At 42.2% G+C, this 24,581-nt stretch overlaps 1 protein-coding gene across 1 annotated transcript in view; it reads left to right on the plus strand.

Annotated features, from left to right (window-relative positions):
* LOC144798817 (cytochrome P450 2J2-like) overlaps nucleotides 1-24,581 on the plus strand; it is a 266,692-nt gene that overhangs the window by 104,783 nt on the left and 137,328 nt on the right. The gene's annotated exons all lie outside the window — the stretch shown is intronic.

Raw genomic sequence — 24,581 nt, forward strand, 5'->3', positions numbered from 1 at the left:
TGTAGGGGTGTATAGAATCAGTCTGACACCAATTCTACAACATATGTTGTCTAAATGTGCAGATCTTATATATGTTTATAGGAACTACACGATATGGCGCCGCAAATGTTGGTTTGGTACTTATTTAACGGTCAAAACTGAGTAGTTCAGTCGTGCTATTCTGAGATGTCCCTACTCACATTTCTTCAGAGACATCTGGAGTGGGAAGGGAACTATCTGCCACAGCTGAGTAGGTCTATCCTATATATTGACTGTAGCTTAATCAAGCTTGAAGGACAAACAGTTCCTATTGTGCATAAAACCTTATCTCAGATTCCTTGAAAATCTTCCTTGAGGAAAAACTTTTTAAACAATAACTGGAGGGAACACCGCTGTGCAAGCACAGCCTGCTGTAGCCAGGGAAGAAGATGAGGAAGGTGAAATAAACATTTCAGAAAATGTCAGAACTGCCCTTACTTTAAAACTAACAGACCATGGAGTCACAGCTACGGGTGGGACAGTAACCTTCATGATTGAGGCTCACGAGTCATATAGAACAGTGGTATTCTATTCATGGGTTAAATTCCCACAAGTAGATCCACAATCAAATGCATTTCATTCTTACACTGAAGATGAATCACCAGATGAATACTGTCCGTAAGAGGACATTTAAATTCCGCTCACTTACCAGGAGCATATAAACTGGTTTAAAGGCGCCCTCCCTCACACAAAAAACATAGTAAGACTAGGTCCGCTCGGAAGAGGTGGAGCCACTTTGCCATCCTTGCGGCTTATACTACGCATCCCGACATTGGTTCAATGCAAGTGGTAGACTTACATCCACTTCATAAAGAAAGAGTAAAACTTTACAGAAACCTGACACAGTTCGTGATGAGAACACTCACACTTCAGCCAACAAGAGCTACACAAACAAGTCAAATCAGGGTTCTACAACTAAAATTACACCACAAACCCTACACGCAGTGATGGGTAAAATGCCTACTAAACGTGTTCAAATGCCATTCTGGATAGCTCAGAAAATAACACAGCTAGAGGCAGTATTTCCACACACAAGCCCTCAAGAAAAACACAGAATGCTAACAATCTGCTTGCCAATAGGGATAGCTCCCCAAATAGAGGTTTGTACCACTTGGGGTACAGTTTTCGCTGCCATACATACCGGAACTCATGGTATCCCTTTATTAGCTGTAATACCAGACGTATTAAGACAAATACAAACTGAGTATGGAGCAGAACCAGCTCTGAATTTGGGGATGAAATTATTAGGTAATTTTGCCCAGGTATCAGCTATAATATTATCAAATATAAAAGACGAGGCATCAGCAGTGGCAATACGCCAACGCCTCTGGGATTTCACTCCTTTACAACTGGAACGTGAATTACCTAAAATGATATTATCACTGACACCTATGCTGAATTAGATAGAGATAATTTGAGAGCTAGAGCAACAAAACCTCATCTCATGGGTGGTCCTGAAAAAGAGAACACCTAGCAAGATCCTCATCCTTCCAAGAAGAAATGGGATAATAACAACATAAACCAAAAGTTTAGAGAGAATAGATCTCTATCCAGGAGTGGGTCTCCACAACCGGAGCCCTCCGAAAGGAGGTACAAACTTAGGAATAGAGATAACATTAAAAAAAACCTGAGAGGTATCAGGGTACTGATACACGTTCCTCTCGTTCCATTCAGGATTCATCAAGAAACTCCGAGAGGGAAGGATGGTCAGAACACAGACAAGAACAAAGTCCAGAGACACACAACGCGCTTCAGACTACACTTCTAAAAAAGAAGACAAGCCAAAATCTAAACCCCAGCTTAAAAAGAAGAAGGTAGCAGGTCTTAAAGTTAGGCATGGCCGGATATTCTGAGGACTCAAATTCTGAACTGGGAATGGACTCTGACAATGCTAGACAGAGCAGCAGAAGTAACAATAGCTCGCCGGAACCTGATGGAATTTATGGTGACAGCGGAGTTGAAACACCTGGTACAAGGGTAAGTGTCCCACATAGGTTACATGAAATAACTCTCCAAATGGAGGGGGACAAAGGTAGAAAAGTTAAGGGTCTCTTTTGGGAGAACTTCACTTACAGCTAGGACATCCTTTAAGCTGAAAAAGATTGGCCGCCTGAAGTTGTTATGGATTGCCCACAGGGAGAAATGGTGATTTTACCGTCCTTTTACAAACTTGTTCCAATTTACTTAAAACACACATACACACAGGAGTGGGTGGTAGCCCTTGCTCTGGCTCTTATTGCAACCATGTTGGGTGGGATGCTGAGTTACCACACCATGTAATCCCAGTAAAAACTACTCCAACTCCACAGAGACAGTACCCAATAAAGCAAGATGCGAAAAAAACAGGTCAGGGAGATCTTAGATCAACTTGAATACCAGGGTGTAATAGAGCTTGCACTTCTCCAATGAATAATCCTTTGTTTCCCGTAATGAAACCTGAGCATTCATATCATCTAGTTTTAGACTACCAACCTCTGAAAATATGCACAGAGACATTTGTAGTACAGAATGCACATAGTGCCGAATTAATTAATAACATTGTGCAAACAAATACAAAACAACACTAGATATCTGAAATGGATTCTTCTGCCAAAATATAGCACCTGAAAGCAGGTATTTAACAGCATTTTCCGCTCTCGGCTCTCAGAATCAATTTTGTTGACTACCCCAAGGGTATAAGAATAGCCCGGGGTTGTTCTCCGCTAGGGTAACAGAATTACTTCATAATTTGGATGAAGAGGCTTTCTCCTATGTAGATGATATTTATCTGATGGATGATGATGTAAAGGATCACTTGGCCAGGGGGGGCAACATCATTTTGGGGTTCGCCTCTGAGGGCTACCAATGCAACTTTAAAAAATCTAAAATAGCCCACCTTAAAGTCCTATTTTTGGGACATGAGTTATGATGTGAAGGAAAAAGCCTGGCGGCTAACTATTTAGAAAAGTGTGCGCTGCTCCAACCTCCTAAATCTTTGAAAAACGTACAGTTGATATTGGGATTTAAACATTTTGACGGAACATACATTTTAGATTACGCAGAAAAAGTAAAACATTTCTATGACCTAATCAGACCTGATTTTTCAATTAGGCAATGGACAAAGGAACACACAGATATCCTTTGTTACCTACAAGTTGACATGATAGCTTCAAAACACTTGCAGACACGCATAAACGTTCACAACCTGGTGATCCGCGTTATAGCGGGTGAATCTGGGTACCCTTACCTAACCTTCAATAAAGGAGAAAGTGTACCCATAGCATACCAATCACATTTTTACACAAACGCTGAAATGCACTTTGCTTCTACAGAGAAAATCCTAACAGCAGTACAGACTGCTGTAGTGAGAGAAAGAGCACTGGCTCAGGGGAAAGAAAGAAATGTCATAACTCCAGTTCCAGCCTTAGAGGCTGCTACAAAGGCTAGCGTTCCTAATGCAAAAGCCTTACATCCAAGATGGTTATAATGGGCTAATTCTCTCACTGCAACAGATGTAGAATACAGATATGACCCAAGGCTAAAAACAAAACCATTCCTCAATTAAAAATAAGAACATCCTCTCCCAAATGAAATAATGCCTCTAGATCAGTATGAATACATTTTTTACTCAGACGGATGTGCTCATTTGGCGTAAGAAGTAAACAGCAATTCAGCGCCACTTGTGCGATTGTAAAAGGACATATGCAGGATGGTAAGTTCCATTCCAGTGATACGAAGACACAGTCTCTAGGACACTGCATGCCTCAACTGGCAGAACTAAAAGCCCTATTACTGGCACTAATAAATTCAGATCGAGAAACCCCCAAACTGCTTGTGTGCGATTCTTTTTATTGTGTCCAGTCATACAATGAATATCTCCACAACTGGGGTCAGAATGGGTTTAAGGACTCAAAAGGTGGCACAATTAAGCATAAAATGCTATGGCAACAGGTAGCTGAGTTGAAAAACGAACTAACAAGAGCTCACATGATACACACGCTGAGTCATCAATGTGATGTCGTTCACGTTGAAGGGAATTCACTGGCTGATGAAATCGCAAAAGGGGCAGTACATATTGCTTCCGTAGCTGCAATCACTTGCTCGAAAATGAGAATCGACAGACAGATAATGGTAGCTGTTATTGCTTCACACAAAAATAGCCCAGCCTTACCGAAAGGTTTTCCACTCAAATATTCCTACAAGTCCGTATGCTCAAATTCCAGGAGTGGGGGATAGAGTAATACCAAACATGGATCGCAGATTAGGTTTAATACTAGCTGCACACAAGGGTCTAGGTTCTGCACACGCAAGGATTACCGCAACTGTTTCTTTATTGAAACAATGCTATTGGTGGCCTGGTTTAACAAAACAGAAGAAGAATTTTGTCTTAAAAAGTGACATCTGCCAGCAGATGAAGGGTTCCACTGTGGCACATCCAGGGCAGACACCTTTACTAATATCAGACAGACCGCTTGTATGCGTCTATTTGGACCACTGCGCCCCCTCTACAGTCGGAGGGGGATTAAAAGTATATCTTGGTGGCAGTGGATTCATGCTCTAGATTCCTATGGGTATGGCCTCCGCGCTCGGCTGACGTTCGAACTGTTATAAAATATTTGTGAGTCTTTATAGGGACATACACCGTGGCACATTACATTCTGACTGTGGCCCCGTGTTTAGCTCTAGGGCTTACAAGGAAGTCATGGAAGGTTTGGGTGTAGATTGCAGTACTCCTCTCTGTACTATCCCGAGGGAAATTCAGGTGTGGAGAGGAAAAACCGAGACTTAAAGCAATCTTTAACAGCAAGAGTATTAGGTTTAGGTGGTTGTTAGGTCAATCACTTTCATCGGGTACAACGGGCCCTCAACAATTTGCCAAGAAGTTCTCTAGGGGGTGTCACTCCTTACGAGGTCATATTTGGGACAAGAATGTGAGTACCTGATCTCGATTTGAAAGCACAGTGGACTATTATGATGTACTTGGCCCTACTGAACTTTTGAAGATTCCACATTTATTTAAAATTTCTCTAAATGATATCATTACCTCCAGTATATTTTCTGATGATTGGGATTCTGAAACTGTAAATAATATGTTGTCTGATTTGGAACACTCCACTGCATTTTCAAACAATGAAATGTTAGAGGACACATCTGACTTTGATAGTATGTACTGTTATGATCATTATGGTCATTACTTTTTACACAAATCAAGTGTCTCATGTAATGTTTTCACATACCACCAATGGGAACATTGTCCGACATCACCAAGAGGTAGTTCAAAAACCTTTGCACAGACATTTTCATATTTGTCAGGGTTTAACACTTCTGACCCAACCTCATATTACTATAAGGTTGCACCTACACCTGCACAGAAAAATACGCTGACTAACACCAAATAGATTTATTCTGCATCCTTTATTTCCCAACTGTCTGAACAGGGTTTCAACTTATGGAAGGGCACTATAGACACAAAATTAGTCTGGGGTTCTAAGGAATGGCAAGTTCAGGGAACAGAAGCATTATTTAGAGTGTGCCTCCTTCCGCAACAGATAATATTTCTGAAGGAAACTGTGCAACAGACTTCCAGTCTTGTACTAGCCAAGAACAAGGATTTGAACACACCTCGTGTTCCTACACCTTCACACAACAATTTTACATCACGTGGATGGGATACAATAGATTATATCATGCAGGACAATACTTTAGACCCAAATTGGAAGGGATGGTTAGTTTGGCCCACAGACACAAACAGATGTCAATCAAGATTCAGGGGTACAACCAAAAGGGTTTAGTATCCATAGGCCAGACCCACGATATGTACAAAGAGAACATCCAGGGGTAGTGACATCTTACAGTGTTTGGAAGTTGTGCCTCGAATGGCTGAAAACCTCAACACTGTCTCAGGTGAAACAGCACTTATCCTTACTCTCAGATGAGGTGGATCTAAGGGATTTTTTGTTAGGTCCCCGAAAACCACGTCAGAAATGTTGCTATTATGCTGTCTATAATGAATTCTGGAAAATCTCTCAACAAGAAGCTGCGGAGAGACTCCATGAAATAGATAAAATTAACTTAGAAAAGGTATTAGCTGTAGTTGACAATGGTATGACTACATTAACATCCAGGATTCATTCACTGGGCAACATTGTATCTTCTGCCATAGATATAATAGAACAGGACTTGTCTATACTACAACACGGACAATCCCAACTACGTTATATTATGTTATTAACCTGGACGCTGCAATCATTGCGCGCTTGTTATGTGCCATAGCAATTTATCAACTGTACGTTCCTGTTTTCGCATACAATCTAACTGAAAAGCAGATAACAAAGGCACAAAGGAGCGCAGAATATAAAGTGCTCAGTATTGAAAAACTGGACAAATTACCTTTTACTGTGGCAGAGTCACCATCCACAGTATGGTTCATCCATGGCCATATAATGCTACTGGGCACAGCTTTCCAGTTGCAGTATTGCGTAGAACAACAGGCAGGCAGATATGAAGCGATGGGTAGGGAATTCCCCAAGGAATCTTGGGAATTACCATAAAGATTTTGATGTAAGAATGGGGACATGGAAGTGTTCCTTAGCGGGACCCACTGTAAGAATTCCTTAAGTGGATCTCTCATATGCCAGGATATAATGCTTCTTGGGCCCTGTAATGGTTCAGTTGCTAACTTATCCTGTCACTTGAAAGGATCCCCAGCTGCTGCGATTGATCTCATGTTCAAGCTGCTTTTGAATGGGAGTTACTTGATGCTGAATGATCAAAGTTGTTGTGGGATGCTCCCGGGCATCTCGTATCATGTCACTGTAAGCTCCAGGGTTACTTGCTGTATGCAAGTATTGTTTCCACCGACCTATACAGTCAGGGAGGTGCCGTTATGGCCTTCATTGAATCTTTCCTTTATACGGTTTGATACTCTGAGCTGAATGTATGTATGTATGAAACTTATATAGCGCAGGACTTACCCTGGGGCATCTCCGCGCTTGCTTAGGGAACCCGTCCTGGTATTCCCCTGTGAGAAACCCCGGCAGGGTATCCACAAGGTGAAAGCCAGGCATCACGCCGCGAGGGGCCGATGTGGAGATTAAGCAAGCTATTGCCCAGAGTCGCAGAGTGTGACCCCGTGAGTCGAGTAGGCACCGGAGCGAGAATTGTCGAGACCGTGGAATTTATGAGCCCGAGACCCGCCGAAGCGGGGAATCGAACCCTGGTCCACGGTCGATCTCAGATTCCGGGTCTGCCGCCTCTAACCACTGAGCCACACTTCTCCATGCTTCTACAGCAAACAGTGCCCTTAACAACCGCACAAGAAACTTATGATCGCCAGGTTGCAAGGTTCTCGGCTGAGATACAGGCACTAGTATGAACAAATTGCCCTTTCCATTTCACAGAAATGGTACAACGTATCTTTAAAATGTCTGATACGACGAGTATTGTCCACTTATTTAAGACCATAGGTTCTGGACTGTTAAGCACCTTTCAGACAATCTTCTGAGTCATTCCCAACTTTATACACTCCGTATTCGCAAGCATTTTGGGAGGGTTTCCGTTGATCCTGTTTCTAATAGCAGGTATCTCATAATTTTTCTGCTACACAATGGACGTCCCAGTCACCAAGGAGATGGGAAAAAATGCTCTTGGAGAGCCGATACCGTGATCGCATGGTAATCCATCTGGGCACACCTCATCTTCGAGAACTGAGCAAGCCTTGGTTCTTGTCATTTAGACCAGCCTGGATCAACTGTATTATGCCTGTGCTCCGATGCCTGTTCTGCAGACAAGAATGCATGGTGGACCTCTGTCTAACACTTTCAACAACTGTGCCACCAGACGTTGATACTTTACTGGACCTGATAATGGCCTATGCTCTGCAGTGTTCTCAGCTTATTCCAAAGTTGATGTCTGCATTCTTAGAGCCACCACAGGATGCTTCAGCTCCCGTCGGAAGGTATACCGGCTCCATAACAAATACTCAGGCCTTGGGTGACACTCGTACATCCCCAGCAGTGGCTGCGGTGAATACGGAGGAAAACTGTGCTTGATTGACCTGATCTGCGTGGTGTTGCAGGAACTGTCATCTGCAATTGCAGGCAACAGTGATGTTGCATCTCCTAGCCAGGACACATAAACATTTGACTCATCGTGTGCTGAGAAAACTCGGCTTTTCAGCAAGCAAATTTGGAATTTTGAACAAGACACTTAAAAAAAAAACTTCATGGCTTTCAGTCGCTTGTTGTTCAGACTATATATAAACGAACATGTCTAGCACAAGACTTCTATCGCATGTACCATTCTTTCTTTATAGCATTTTTTTTAAATTTTACTTTTTTTAAGTACTATTTTTTAATGGACTTATTAATAGTTTGCGTACAACATTTAGCCGTACGTAAGAATTTTTAGTATGTCGTCCAGTCAGATGAGAAGTGGGTGTTATGTTCCATATAGGTACCCCAATATCAGCTCAGGTAATGAGTGCACCTTTTACCTATTTTACCATGATATTACACTGCATAACGGTTCTTAGTACTGACCTTTAACCTAGGTATAGTAATGCCCAAAAGATGGCATAGGGTTTTCTCCAAAAAGCTTAAGCCTCATTCAATTTTCATCAGGATTCTTGGAATCTCATCAGGGCAGCAGGCCTACCATCTCCTGCATAATAACGATGTATAAGTGTCATTCCTTCCATCATCCTAGTCTGACAAGACACAGCAAGGTATATCTCCAGGGGGTACCACTTTGGGTACATATACACCATATTTTGCCGAGGTAGGGAGAGGAGAAAAGGACTTCCATGCCGACACACTGAAGCGAGACGCTGAGGTTCCAGCTCGTAGTGGTCTGACATCCCTTGCGGGGTGTCCATCACGAGACCAAGACGGGCTCCCACAGTATCTCACTTCAGGTAATGGGGTTGACTTTACATTAAACAAAAGGAGGTGCACCGAACACAACACATGGAGTCCGTTGTGATTTCATTAATCTCTTCTTTTATTTAAAAATAGTTCATAAAAACAGTGAAAGCGTTTTGTTCTCCAAAGACAGAACTTTTTGGAACTTCATCAGGGCTTATGTGGCATAATGCGAATTCACAATAGGGTGAATAAGTATGGTATTTCTTGTAATGGAGAGATGCTCCAAAAATGTAGCAATAATTGACACCTTATATATTGAAATGCATTCAAACCATCAAGGAATGACATAGAGCACAGTAGTCCTTGACTAGGTTCTTTTACAACTTTGGGGTTCCATACCACTCTTTTAGCATTAGGCATCCATCTGATATTATCTTTTAGAAAATGCAGTTCTGCCTCGCATCAAGTCAAAAGGACTACGTCCTATTATGGAAAACGGTGCTCTTTTGAATGCCCAAAAAGTACAGAACAATTTAAATTTCCAATCCAAATGGTTATTTTTATCTAACTGGATTGCTCCTTCAATCACTCAATTAAATCTCTCTGCTGCACCATTACCCACAGAAGGGTAAAGTGATGTAGTATTATGTTTGATAAGGGGGTGGCCGTGCACTGCGTTACGTTATTCTTGATTACGGCGTTTGCCGTGCTCCTATGGATACTCCCCGCTCAGGAGTATAGAAATTATGTTTGATGCCATTGCGCATTAGAAAATTCTTAAATCTCTCAGCGCTGAACTGAACCCCATTATCAGTGATAACTGACTTAGGTAAACCCTCCCTCGGGAAAAATTTGTCTAGAAAATGAATTACAGAGTTAGTATCGAAACGCTCAACAATATTCACCTCCGGCAATTTTGAGAAATGGTCGCGATTGACTATAATATACTTTTGGGTTGTGACATCCAGGATGGGGCCTGCTAAATCAACAAAAAAAATTCCCAATGCATCTCAGGGACACTAACTGGACATAAGGGTGGTCTAAATGTAACTTGACTTTTATCTGTATTCATGCAAGCTATACAATCCCTGACCATCCTTTAAATGCTTCAATTCATACCAGGTCACGAGTAACATTCCTTTATACGGTTCTTTGTTTTGGCTATTCCTAGGTGTACCTCATGGCATAAATCCATTATCCTACCACTTCTTAGTATTTTGTTACCTTCCATGGATAATTCTTGTCTCACTTCCCAATATACCTGTACATCTTTGGAAATAGTACTTTTTACAGGCCACCCTTCTAAATTTTTTCCTGAACTTGAGTCAAAATTATAACCTTATCACAAGCTTTGCTCCATTCTTCAGGTGTGATTACACTCATTTCTTCACCAATGTTAGCTACACTGTACTGCTCGATGTTTTCCCCTAAAGTATCCATCCCCGGTAAAGGTAACCTGCTTAAAAGATCTGCCACCTTGTTCTGCACTCCAGGCATATATATCAAGTGGTAATCTTGCCAAACAGGGAGAAGCAGAGTATAAACCTTTCTTAGAAAGGACGTTTGTATGTGGCTTATGATCACTACTCAAGATCACGCGGCTATCCGAAATGTAGGCTGAACAGTGTTCAAACCCCCACACACAAACCAAAGCTTCTTGCTCAATCACTGTATTCTTTTCTTCAGTGGGGGTAAGCGAGCATGACCCAAACGTTTATACGCATGCTTTACATTCCTCATTCATTTGAGATAGTACAGCACTGATGCCCTTACTGCGCGCATCGGTAGTGACCATAGATCTTAATGTAGGATCAAACCCCTGCAAGGGAATAGCAGTGCAGATTTCATGCTTCACTAACTCCAATTCCTGCTGGCATTCTACAGCCCACTCTATTGTATTCCTGTTCTTGATGAGTTGTCTGATGCTGTACGTTTTGCTAGAAACATTTTCTACAAACTTTGAAAAAATTCAATTAGCCCCAAGAAAGCTTTGACTTTGTCTTTGCTGCTGGGTGCAGTGGAACTCATTATCTCCTCTAGCAATACTATTTTTACTTTAATACAATCTATAGACACTTCATGACCTAAGTATGTAACACTTTGTTTTGCAAGCTTATTTTTTTCATTCAGCAGTCAAACCTTTGGATTTTAAAATATCCATAACTCTCCTAACAGTTTTGCCATGTTCAACTTTGATCTTCCCCATGACTAAAATGTTATCATGGAAAAACATGACATTGTTGACATCCTTCAATAATTTAAACATTATGCGCTTCAACATTGCTGCAGCGGAAGCCAACCCAAATGGAACTCGCACATACCTAAAACATCCGAAAGGAGAAATAAATGTAGTAAAACTCCTGCTGTTCTTATGTAATGGAACTTGGTGGCAGGCTGCAGTGAGGTCAATAGTAGTTAACCATCTGACCCCCTTGATGTCAAAAGCATTTCTCTTATTTTTGGCAAAGGAAATTGCTCTACGATGATGTTCCTATTTAGATCTCTCATATCCACACACTATCCAAGTTTTCTGTTTACTTTGCGGGCAATAACCAGAGGAGAAACCCACTCCGATGCTTCCACTCTCTCAATGACTCCTTCAGAGCATAACTTTTCTAATTTACATTTAGTGGTATGTTTGTTCCTCACCTTATGTATATGTGGACTAGCATTATGTTTTATCATGATCCTGTGGTGAAATCCTTTCAGTTCTCCAATTGCACCCGAAAACGTTTCTGGATATTCCTTCAACACGTCTTGTTCCAGCTCCTATTTTGGTTGAACTGCCAAAAAGGCCTCTGGGCAGTTGGGATCAAGTACAATACCCAATTCCCCTTGATCCCCCAGCCCAAAACCGAAGAACCTGTTTCTGAAACCTACAATTTACCTTCTGATACTCGATTTTAAAATTGAATATCACAGCTTTAATTCCTAACATTTTAATGACTTCTCTAATAAATGTCTTTGGACACATATTAGTAAGCTCCAATATGTCCCTTAGAACCGGAACAAATGTCTCCTTCCATACTTACCTATTTACTACAGCATAGGGCGAACCAGAGTCCACTGTGACCATTACATTCAAACCACTAATACTGATATCACACTTCGGTTTCTTCCTTCGATGGCTAGTTTCCCTAGATACTCAATCCTCACCTACAAGCAAAACACACATGTTCTCATCTTCTGAATCATTGGTTCCAGTAGAGAAATCTTTTGTGAGAAGGCTCACCCCCTTAAATGTATGTTTCCTACAAACTTTTACGAAGTGTATGACTACCCCACAACATGAACACCTTTGGCTCCTAGCAGGACACCTTTTATCGGTAGCCAAATGCCATTTGCTGCCACATCTATAATGTTTGGTCTTAAAAGTGGATTGCTCAGGCTAGTGTGGGACTTTTTTTTCCACAACCTGTTTCTTACTACCTGATTTATTTTCATATTTAGGCTTGTATTTGGTGTGTACTTTGGCAACTATGCTTCTATCTTTCTCCACAAGGGTACTATAACCCCGGTCTGGAATAACCTCTATCAGTTAACTCCGCTTTTTTAACTACATCTATTACTTTTATAGTGTTGATTCTCCCATGGTCCACAATTTATCCTGAATATCAGTATTTGCAGCACACATAACAATTTGTGTACTTACGTAACCCGCAGCGCCGACACCGTGCCGGTTTTTCCCCTTCTCCCTTCTTGGGATCACAGATGGACTAGATGGGACCAGGAATGAGAAGCAATTCTACAATACGGCCATGGTTGTGGCTAAGAGGGACATTGCCGCCACTTGGAAACTTCCCACACCAACGGGCTCAGAGAAATGGCGACAGGGGGTGGATTTGTGTGCGGCACAAGAAAACCTATCTACGAGGCACAAGGGTGTCCGAAGAAATACCGGAGGGTTTGGGGCACGTGGCTGGGAGCCATGGAGTGACATACTCTTAATACGAGTCGTTGGTGTTTCTACCGCTGGAGGGTGGGACTAAAAAAGCGTTACTTATGTCTTCATTGTACTATGTTTGTGTTGGTGCTCTTCACAGCCGTGCAGTTGGTGCTTGTATTTTGTAAAATAATAAAGTTGTTTATCAAAAAAAAGACACCTCGAATAAAAAAAAAAGGGCTAAAACCCCAAACAAAGAACGTGCTTGAGGTCTTGAGGCAGGAGCATCTGTTGGTAGACCCCTGGCGTCAATTGAACCCTACTGTTGCCAAATTTACCTATTATTCCAATCAATTTCAAACGGCCTCTCAGATCGATTTTTTTCTAATATCACGTTCCTTAAGGTTTAGGCATCTTAATGGGGGCCCATCCATTCTCAGATCACTCCATTGTGATAATGGAGTTGGAACCAGAAGGGGGCGGGAGGATTCAATCCAGGTGGCAGATGGATCGTCTCCTCCTGCAAGACCCTCAATTGGTAGCCGAAACCAAAAAATGGATACTGGAGTTTTTTGTAATAAGTACAGCAGAAATGTTTTCAGTTTGGGGTGGGTTCAAGGGAGCCATTCGGGGGCAGATGTTCACACGCTCAGCCGCTCAATCAAGAGAAAGGCAGGAAAAGATTAAGCAACTTCAACAGGCAGTAGACAATGCAATGAGCTCCAGAGACACTCAGCCTCAGGGATGTGGAGACGCTGCGACACAGCTAATAAGAGCAAAGCTTGCACTAAAATAATTTTTCTTAATCAAAGAAATTAATAGCTCCAGAACCTTCCAGCAACAAGTCTACGAAGAGAGTCAAATGGCGGGAAAGAGGCTTGCAGGGCAAACAAAAACTGAACAGGAGAAAGCCTTGATATCAGAAATCATTGATCCCAAGATATTATAAAAGATAAAGACGGTACAGCTCTAGTTTTTATGGAACACTATTCACAGCTTTATTCCACAAAATATGAGGTAGGGTTGAGCCAAATTCAAAAATATTTTGATGAAGTAAATCTTCCTGTTTTCCCTGGACCTTTTGCTAAACAACTCGAGCGCGATATCATGGGCATATAAATCTTGGACACGGTGAAATCATCAATTGCAGGCGCGAAGGCCTGTGGAAGATGGGCTTCCAATCACCAAAGAACTGCCTCCCTTTTTGGCAAAACAATTGAATACAGTAAGACTGGGGAGTATTGTTCCTCATAGCTTAAAGGAGTCTATCATAATTAGTTTTGTCAAAAAAGATAAGAGCCATAGAGATGTTAATTCTTATAGGCCGATTAGTCTCCTGAACGCCGATTTTAAGATTTTAATGAAAATATGGGCTCAACGCTTTACCCCGATTGCCAAGGCAGGGAGGTCAATGTCTTCTAACACTGGGTTTTTGATCCGGGCCCTTGATTTCTCAACAAATAATAATACTCCGATTTTAGTTACGATGCCCAGATAATTAATATGTTGAACAACATTTATCAAGGTGCCCAAGCCCGGGTGGTAGTAAATGCCAATACCATAGGGGCAATAAATATAAACCAGGGCACCCGACAAGGCTTTCCGATGTCCCTCATTCTGTTCACCTCTTTTTATGGAGCCTCTAGCTATAAGAATTAGTGAAAACCCTAAAATGAAACCCCCAATAGAAGGAATGGCGAAATTAAAATTATTCGCAGAAGATATAATCCTTTACCTGCGACCAGACAAACAAAATCTTGATCAGACTCTACACAAATTCAGTCAATTTGAATTGATTGGTGGGTACAAAATAAACCAAAACAAATACAGCCATTTTTTAAACAAGCAGGGTCTGCTGGCTTTTACTATTTGAAATGAGAGGAGTGTAAAATATTTGTGCTCCAAACTCATTCCACTAGGCTCAAAAGATGGAAGGACTGTGGGCTAGGAGAGTTGTGTCTTTTCCTCACATCACGGATACGTATCTCCTGGCAAGAGGCCCTCGATAGATTTGTTAGTCGACTAAAACCCGGTTTTTGGAGTATCTCCAGATTGTAAACATTAAAAATAAATATAATCTGTTGTCGAGTGGGATACCGTCAGCCCTGGCCAATGCCTTATACCAAGCTAAATTGAAGGGGGTGGTAAATTGGTATACCTTACTGAGAACGGGTGAAGAGTCCCCACTGGGTGTAGAAGTTTTGGCCAAAATAACCCGTGAAACTAACTGTTCCTTCTCGGGACAGGAGTGGGAGGAGATAGCTCAACTAGGAAGTAAGGCCCTTAGAGCAGCTAATTATAAAAGGATGGCCTTTTTATCTCAGTGGCTGCCGCGGTCGGTAGGGGAGTACCTGCCGGGGCGGTGACGTGGGGAGGGGGAGGGACAGGGTGGGGTTTAGTAATGTATGGATAATGGAGGTTTGCAGGTAAGTAAACATTTAAATAAATCAAACGAATTTCGTTGGGCGCACTGCATCTCCAAATGCAATGCAGTGCGCGCAACGAAATTCGTTTGATTTATTTAAATGTTTACTTACCTGCAAACCTCCATTATCCATACATTACTAACCCCCACCCTGCCCCTCTCCCTCCCAACGTCACCACCCCGGCAGGTACTCCCCTACCGACCGCGGCTGCTCGGTGGCTGGCCTATTTCACCCCAAAAGCTCTTAATAAACGCTTTCTGGGAGTGGAAAATAAATGCTTTCGTTGTCAGATTCAAGGTGGGGGCGATTGGCTCCATATATTTTTTACATGTCCGAAACTTGAAATATTTTGGCGTAAGATCTTCTTGTTAATAAGCCAGGTCATTAATAAGACGCTTGACCCCGAGGGCGAGGTGGTTCTCTTTGGCATCTGCAAAAAAAGGTCTGATTTGACCAAAGCCGAAGGGACATACACTGTGATCTGTTCCCTAGTGGCTCGCTCCCTAATCCTCCAGAATTGGAGGTCTGAGTAGGTACCATCTTACCTAAAATGAGTGAACAAAATGCTTACATCAAAAGAGTCGGGTCATTGAAAAAGTTTACTAATGTTTGGAAATTCTCCGATAGCTGGGAGTTTATGACTGACATTTAGCACTTTAGCACTAGGCACTTTGTTGTTATACACCTAAGGATAGTCACAATAGCACTTTAATGCTGCAGGGTTTTTTGCCAAGATAGTATGTTTACTTAATAAATAAATACGATCTATACTGGGGGGGAAGGTAAACAACAACAAGAATGATGTTTAACCCTGCAATATTTTGGTATGGAGCACGGATAGCACTTTTGAAACTAGGATGGTAGGATTGTTAGCACTCAGCACTTTATTGTTATGTATTTTTTGGAGGACATGATGTTATTTTAATGTAGCAGGGTTCCTTGATTGATAGAATGTCTATGTAATTATTGAAAAGGGGCAATGACAACAATAACATTTGCTATTGATCAACCCTGCCGTATTTTATCATCTAGCACTGTTGCACTTTAGAAATCATGGTAATAGGAACTTCGCTTTCTTTTGCTGTTTCCTGATAATGTTTACGACAAATGGATCTTATTGGACTCTGTTTTTCTTTAAGAAAAATAGTTTTTCTCTAAATCCCGATTACTGATCATTGTATATTGTATTAATTGCCCATCTGCTCTGCTCTGCTCAATAAAAAAAAATACTTCTTCTGTTTTAGTTCCGCTTCCACAAAACAAAATGTACACAAAAATAGTAATAGGCACTGCACATGCATATGTTCTCTCTATCGGGATCACTTTTAAATTATCACCAAAGTTCTAAAGAATCATTCTTATAACTTGTTTCTTTCATGAGCTTTATTCTATGATCCTGGCATAACAACACAGTTACTTCCTCCCTTCTCCAGCTTTCCCAACCGTCCTTTCGTTTCATCCTCACCACATTCTCAAAACCTCCTAATGCATTCTGACCTGACATGGTACATTCTATGTTCGAAACATTACACGTTCACAACAGGCTCCCTAGTAGTCCATATTAACTCTGCTGCTGTAGAAGAGGTTGGCAGACAGCAAATAAAACATATCAGCCAATCTATCAACACTTCTATAATCTACCAAGCAAAATCTTGCTAGGTGAGATTACACTCTAAGTCCGAGACAATAAGGATGTCAATAACACGGTGCATAGTTGATATTCTGGGTGGGGAATATTTTGTGTCCTAAATTTAATTTGCCTAATATGAGGGAAGACCTGCTCTTGTGTCTCGATGCAGCACAACCAGGAGTCTTGAATCTCTTTGATCCATCAGAAATCTACATCACAGAAGACCAGGATTTGCTGTTGGGTGTGAGCTACGGTTTACACTTCAGTGGTGCCCATCGTTCCTAGCAGACCTAAATCTGAAGATCAGTTTTTGCTCATCAATCATTTGAAGCAAACATATCTCCTGCTGAATCCCTGAGGCTTTTTGCTTTGTTACTGTTTACCAACATCTCTAAGCAAATCATGGCAAACATGAAAAAAAGCATCAAGTGCAGTTTATTACAAATGATGACAATACCCTGCTGCATCTCTGACCGGAAAGCAGAGTTGAACACTAGCACGCTACATGAACAGCATAATACAATTACAAAGTAACTATTCACTCTTGGATAAAAAGCAGGTGATATCCGAGTGGGTGCAGAGCGGGAATATCGTCGTAAAAATATCGACTAACCTTAATATCGCCGCAGAAATATCTACAAGAAGAAATATCGATGTCAAAAATATAGTTTGACCAGAATATCGACAGACAGGTAAGTAATATCGTTAACATTAATATAGTTGTAATAAATATCGTTTACAAAAACATAGTTTACAAAAATATCGTTTTTTAAATAATAATAAGTAATTAAGTGTTTTTAATGAGTATTGGTTGTCAAAGTAGTATTTTTTGTAGTATTTTATTAGTTAATAATGTATTTTATGTTGAATTTAGTGTTAATAGTTCAGTAGCGGGTTGTGGGTTTATAGGGGAGTAGGGTGGGAAGTAATTTAAATATAATAAAATAATTGATTAGTTAATGTGTTAATTGAATATAAATAGTGTAATAAATAATAGTTAATTCATTTCAATTAGTTAATTGATTAATAATTATGTAAATTAATTATGTTAATTGTTTAATTAATTTTAGGTGTGTGTAGTGGAATTTTTAATTGAAAAAGTAGTGAATTAATTACATTTTAATTGAATAATTATTTAATTAATGATTAATTAAATAAAAATAAAGATTTGTTAATTTTTAAACAATGTAAATACATTTAGTAATTTTTACCCCTACACTATCCAACACCTTCCCTTCTGTTGCAACCTCTGGAGTGGGAATAGTAATTTTTACCCCTATGCTATCCAACGCTTTCCCTACTGTTGCACCCTCTGGAGTGGGAATAGTAATTTTTACCCCTACGCTATCCAACGCTTTCCCTACTGTTGCACCCTCTGGAGTGGGAATAGTAATTTTTACCCCTACGCTATCCAACGCTTTCCCTACTGTTGCACCCTCTGGAGTGGGAATAGTAATTTTTTACTCCTACGCTATCCAACGCTTTCCCTACTGTTGCACCCTCTGGAGTGGGAATAGTAATTTTTACCCCTACGCTATCCAACGCTTTCCCTACTGTTGCACCCTCTGGAGTGGGAATAGTAATTTTTACCCCTACGCTATCCAACGTTTTCCCTACTGTTGCACCCTCTGGAGTGGGAATAGTAATTTTTACCCCTACGCTATCCAACGCTTTCCCTACTGTTGCACCCTCTGGAGTGGGAATAGTAATTTTTACCCCTACGCTATCCAACGCTTTCCCTACTGTTGCACCCTCTGGAGTGGGAATAGTAATTTTTACCCCTACGCTATCCAACGCTTTCCCTACTGTTGCACCCTCTGGAGTGGGAATAGTAATTTTTATCCCTACGCTATCCAACGCTTTCCCTACTGTTGCACCCTCTGGAGTGGGAATAGTAATTTTTACTCCTACGCTATCCAACTCTTTCCCTACTGTTGCACCCTCTGGAGTGGGAATAGTAATTTTTACCCCTACGCTATCCAACGCTTTCCCTACTGTTGCACCCTTTGGAGTGGGAATAGTAATTTTTACCCCTACGCTATCCAACGCTTTCCCTACTGTTTCACCCTCTGGAGTGGGAATAGTAATTATTACCCCCTACGCTATCCAAAGTTTTCCCTACTGTTGCACCCTCTGGAGTGGGAATAGTAATTTTTACCCCTTCGCTATCAAATGTTTTAACTAATAAGATATTTTATATTTTAATTATATGTATGTATTATTGTTGTTATAAAAAGTAATGTGTTAAATATATGTATATGTACACATTTATTAAATTTAAAATGAAAAAGTGTAGTTAATTTGTTTTCAATAGTCAAAAAATAAAAGTAATGTAATGTATTTTGTTAATAGTCCTTATATTTATTTATTATTTAATGTAATTTTAATTAATTTAAAAAGTCGATATTTTTTACATCTATATTTATTACAACGATATTTTTGAGTCGATATTTATGTACTTACCTGTTTAGGTATAGGGTGTCGATATTTTTGTAAACGATATTTTTACAACTATGTTTTTGTAAACTATATTTTTGTAATCGATATTTCAACACCCTACCATCCGAGTGACCGAAGGCCCAGTCAGTAGAAATTTAGCATTCTCACAGCCTGATGAACTGAGAGCAGCTTCCACCTCAGAACATTACTGAGAGCAAATACCAAACTCATGAGGTTATGGAGGGTCCTTGCACGCCTGCACATGAACAACTGTACTGAATGTGCTGGTGCACTGGGTTTATCTCTACTGGATTGTTGCAGTATTTTCTAAGCCAGGTCCCAATAGAAAATGAATAAGAATTTCACACACTGTTCTGTACAGGATGGCAAACAAGGTACTGAGGTCCATGGACAAATCCTGTTTTAAAGCTAAAGCATTTAAGTCAGGCCTGGTCAAGACTTTCACTTCCTTTATTATTCACAAGAAGCACAGTAGCAGATCTATTAAAGTACTTTCCTGCAGCTTTGTGATGAATGGGGTACCTTCCCCAGCTGTAACTCTTCAGCAGAAGTCGTAGATTCATCTATTGCTACATGGCAGCGTTCTCAAATACTGGTACCCACCTTCTACACCCCTATTATGCCATGGGGTATTCAATATCTGGGCACAGTATCTCAAATAACCTCCTATTGGAAGACCCAACATTATAGACTCCCTGTTAACTACCTAAATGTGCAGCTTTTTGGGTTAGGTTCTCTCAATGGGCCCATATTCAAAGTATTTCACATGTATCACAGTGGTCAATACGCAACATTTAGGAAAATAAAAGAAAATAGCCAGTGCAACACTTGGGATCCCGATATGTAGCCCAGGCTGCTCCTTGTGTTGGTTTGTTTTTTCTTTTTTATAGTGATACAAAAAGCTCATAGAGGTAAGCAGCTATTTGCTGACTGTTGGACCTGGCCCTTTTTGGCAGGTTCACCCCGAAACTTTTTGCTTTTTCCTAGCCTGTTTCTGGAACCTGGTGTTGGTGATTTTAGGCCTTTGCGCACTTTTTCACTGTGGTACAGTGTAAAGTGCGTGAGCTCTCTGTGTATGTGCGGTGAGTGACCTGCCCTCCCATAGGAATGAATGGGGAATATGTATGCCCATGGTAGTTCCTGATGTGTGAGGAGTGCAGGGTCGAGTTTGGTATGTACGAACTCGTGAGATTGAATGCTGCGTAATGGTATATGCGGCATGAGTGTGTCTAGTGTAGAAGTGCCACTTCTAGAAGTTGGCATATTTGTGTAATTTGTGCCTGGCGTGTGATTGGCTAGTGAGCCTGGCCCAAGAGTGCCTGGGCCTGCTTGTGGATTGACTGTCTGGTTTGAGGGTGACAGGGGCTGGAGAGCCCCAGGAGGTTGTCTGAGTCAGCCCGTGGATGAACGGCTGCATCTGCTGCCAGGGAAGTGGGAGGAGTTAGCACCTGGGAGTGAAGAGGGCTGTGCCTGCCTGCCACAATGCTGGCTCCACCTCCTGCTGGGCGACTGTCGCCTCTGCCCCTCACACTGAAAGGAGTTCCCTATAACCAGTTCTAGCTGGTTCTCACACTGCCTGCACCCTTTAGACAAAGGATTTCTCTGTATAAAAAGGATGCGGTGACACACTAAAAATGTTCTTGTTTCTGACTTGAATCCTGCCAGGGGCGTGCTGCTGCTTGGGCCCAGGGGAATTCCTGGGCCCTGCCCAGCCCCTGGATGACTGATGGACTTTCCCTGGGGACCCTTGCCTGTGGTCCCCTGCTGCAGACTTCTGGAAACTTTCTCTTGCTTTTGCCAAGGCTTATTATAGACTAAAGTGCCTGGAAGGACTCTGTACATCACATGACTTTTGTTTCCTGCTAGCGCTTGGGAGCGCTGTTTTCCTCCCTGAAGCACCTGGAAGCGCTGTATATCGTCATAGCGCTTGGGAGCGCTTTTTGCTGTATTTTGCGTACTTCCCTGCCCTGCATTTTGCGTGGGGAATAGCAGGTGCCCACCCTGCGTGTTGTGCGGGATTCTTTAATTCACAGCGCCGGTGCCCACCTGGCATTTGCCCGTTTTTTATTGCTGGTTTTTATGGCCCCGAGCGAGTACCCACCTCGCTTTATGGTGAATTACAAAGGAGCCGGTGCCCACCCGGCATTGCCCCAGAGTCCCGCCGTAGGAGCTGCACTGCGGGCCGCCACGCTGCCTGCGGCGACCCGGAAGTCCTTGCACGAAGGACCGGAGGCTGCTGGAAGTCCCGCCCCCCTCGGCCAAGGAGCGAGAAGGAATCTGGGCGGCGTATGCTCCAGCGAGGCTCCCATGTTGTAGGAGAGCCCCGCAAGTACGGTGAGCAGAGGCGGAGGGGGCGCTGGGCACATTGCCGGTGCCCGCCCCCGCCGCAAGTCGAGGACCGGGTGAAGCCGGGCACTTTTCGCAAAGGCGGGGCTCTCAGGAGGAGAGAGAGCCCCGCGGTGATGGCAGGAAGCCCCGCAGAAGAAGTGCCGTGCCCGGAGGAGCCCCAGCCAGGGGAAGAACAGCCCGGTGAGTAGAAGGGCTGGGGGGCTCCATGTGGGCTACTGTAGGTGCCTGTTCCAGGCACAGTAACGGTAAAGAGCGGCCCCACTTAGCAGTGGGCTGCTCCAACAGTTGGGGCACGATGATTTTGGGAGCTCTGAGCTCCGCCACGGCAGGGGTATATTCCGGGCGGCCCAGATGGCAGCGGGCCGCCCCATCGTTCTGTTAATGATCCCTGAGGCCCGTGTCCTCCCCCAGTTGTTTGGAGAGTCTCTGAGGCTCGTGGGGGTATTTGGCCATGTCTAGCCCACAAAGGGCTCCAGAGGTACATTCAGAGCCTCGAGGGCTCCATGGGGCATATGTGTTTAAGAGCCTGTGTGGCTCCAACGTTTGGGACATGTGTTATGTCAGAGCTTGTGTGGCTCCAACGTGGACACGAGTGTTTTTCAGAGCCTGTGTGGCTCCAACAGTTGGCGCAGTGCTGTTCTAGGGTCAGTGAGGACCCTGTCCCAGTTTTATTTCCCAGCTGCCCAGCAATTAGTGGGCAGCTGCACCGTTAAGGTCTTGTGAATGTTCCCAGGTGCCCAGCAAGTAGTGGGCACCTGCAACGTTTAGGTTTTGCACCAGTGGCGCACCCCTGACTGGCGCTGCATCGGCAGCGCGCCCTAACATTCTGGACACAGGGCTCTTTAGTCCCTTTATTAGATGGGGGCTGGTATGTGATTTTATTTAGGCGCAATGTGATTATCTATGTGATGGTAATTGCCTAATGTGAGTTTTGCGCAATGTGATGTGGTGCTAGGAAATGTAATGCATTTAATATGATTACGCACCTTGATCTTACACCTCTGAATGTTTTTATGCATCATGTGTTTTTGCACTATTGAGTTGTGTTTTGGCACCTCTGAATGTTTTTATGCATCATGTGTCTTCCTTGTCCTTGCACCTCTGAATGTGTTCTGATGCATCATGTGCCTTATTCTCACACCGCTGAATGTATTTTTATGCATCATGTGTTTTCTTTCCTTACACCTCTGAATGTTTTAGGCATCATGTGTTTTCCTTGTTCTTACACCGCTGAATGTTGTTATACATCATGTGTAATGTGTTCTTGCTTACACCCCTAAATGTATTTTATTCTTAGGTGGTTGTTCTTTCCAGTACAGGTGGTCCTAGTGAGGTCCTGGTCCCCTGCGTGACATTCTCCTAAGGTGGTTAGGGTTGCGTAGGTGGTACTTACCTGTTACCAGTAGTTACTGGTTGTATGCTATTCTTGCTAATTTGTGCTACAGTGATTTTATATCCTTTTATTCTAATTTCTGACAGTATTTCTATTTCTGCTTAAGTGTTGATTTCTGACAGTGGCCCATGTGGCCCTGTCCTGTACATAATCCCTTGTGAATATTGCCCGTGCCAGTTGGCACAATATACATGTGTGATTTCTATCTGATGTGTTTTGACAATACAGAAGTTATTTTTATATAACCTTGTGTGGAGTTCCTTTTGTGGTGTGCCTAGGATGTTGTTGCTGTTGTGTGCTGGCGCAAATGCTTTACACATTGCCTCCGAGTTTAGCCTTACTGCTCGTGCCAAGCTACCAAGGGGGTGAGCAGGGGTTATTTTGGCGTGTGACTCCCTTGCCCTGACTAGAATGGTGGTTTCTGCCTGGATTTGGCGTCAGCCTTAGCCTACCAGAAATAGCCAGTTCTAACACTGACCAGATCTGATTAATTTTCATTAATCTATGCTAGATGATTTCAACTAGGTGGTCAGATTTTAATGGTGGTCACATGACTGAAATCATTGGATCCCAGGACAGAGGAGGTAAAGAAGGTTCATGATCTACGATAGAGCCAAAAGGAAAAACCTAACACCAAAGAAAAAGAAGGAAAACTAATAGTAAAAACAAAGAAGTAAATAATGAAACAACAAAAAAGAAAGAAATTTAATACTGCAGATTGTAAAATTATTTTGTACAGTATTTCAGTGTCTAACTCTTTGTAAGCAAAGCATTTAGTCCTTCTGTGGGTCACAGCTTTTCAGTCACTACTTTAGTATTCCCTTGGTGTACCTCACAAAATGTCATGGTACCACTTTAGAATGCCACATTAAGGCCTGTTGCAAATGGACATAATACAAGCATTTGGGATAGGCCTGGGAACACCTCTGTTGAGTTTTTAGTGGGAGATTTGCCAGTCTTCCCTAAATTTCTTTGGCCAGTCTTCAGATATTCTCAGACTGCCTGAATATCACAGGTGTATTTGCATAAGACAGAAGTAGATCACAAACCCGGTGTTTTAATGTAAACTTGGTATTTGGATTGGTATATTAAATGTTACAAAATCAATTAAGATCTTCCATGGGATTCTATTAAATGCTGCATGGGATTCTTCTCCTACTGTGTGTGCTCACTACACTCCAGAATACTGTTAAACATCCCTTTGCGCTATTTCTCTGATTATACACTGAAAAATGTGCTTTCAAATCACCTATTTGCACTCGTTTGAAAAAGCATATAGGTGAAATTTCTCTTAAGCACATTTTGGAAAAGATAGGCTCACCTGCTTCGTAGGAGTGGTCATGGAATCAAAAATATCAACCCCATCTCAAACGCCACTTGTAGTACTGCTGAAGAGGAGAGTGAGCACACATTCATGAGGCTTACTGGACAACACAGCTTATTAACCTCTCCGGATTCTCTTGAGCCACCAGCCATCCCAAAATCGAAATGCTTTCGAGGTGTTCAGACTATGGGTACCTGTTGTGAGAACTCAGAGTAGCAAATAGGGGTAAACAACCTGGTCTCTTTCTTGAATACC

Source organism: Lissotriton helveticus, chromosome 1_2 (assembly GCF_964261635.1).
Source record: "Lissotriton helveticus chromosome 1_2, aLisHel1.1, whole genome shotgun sequence".
NCBI lineage: Eukaryota > Metazoa > Chordata > Amphibia > Caudata > Salamandridae > Lissotriton > Lissotriton helveticus.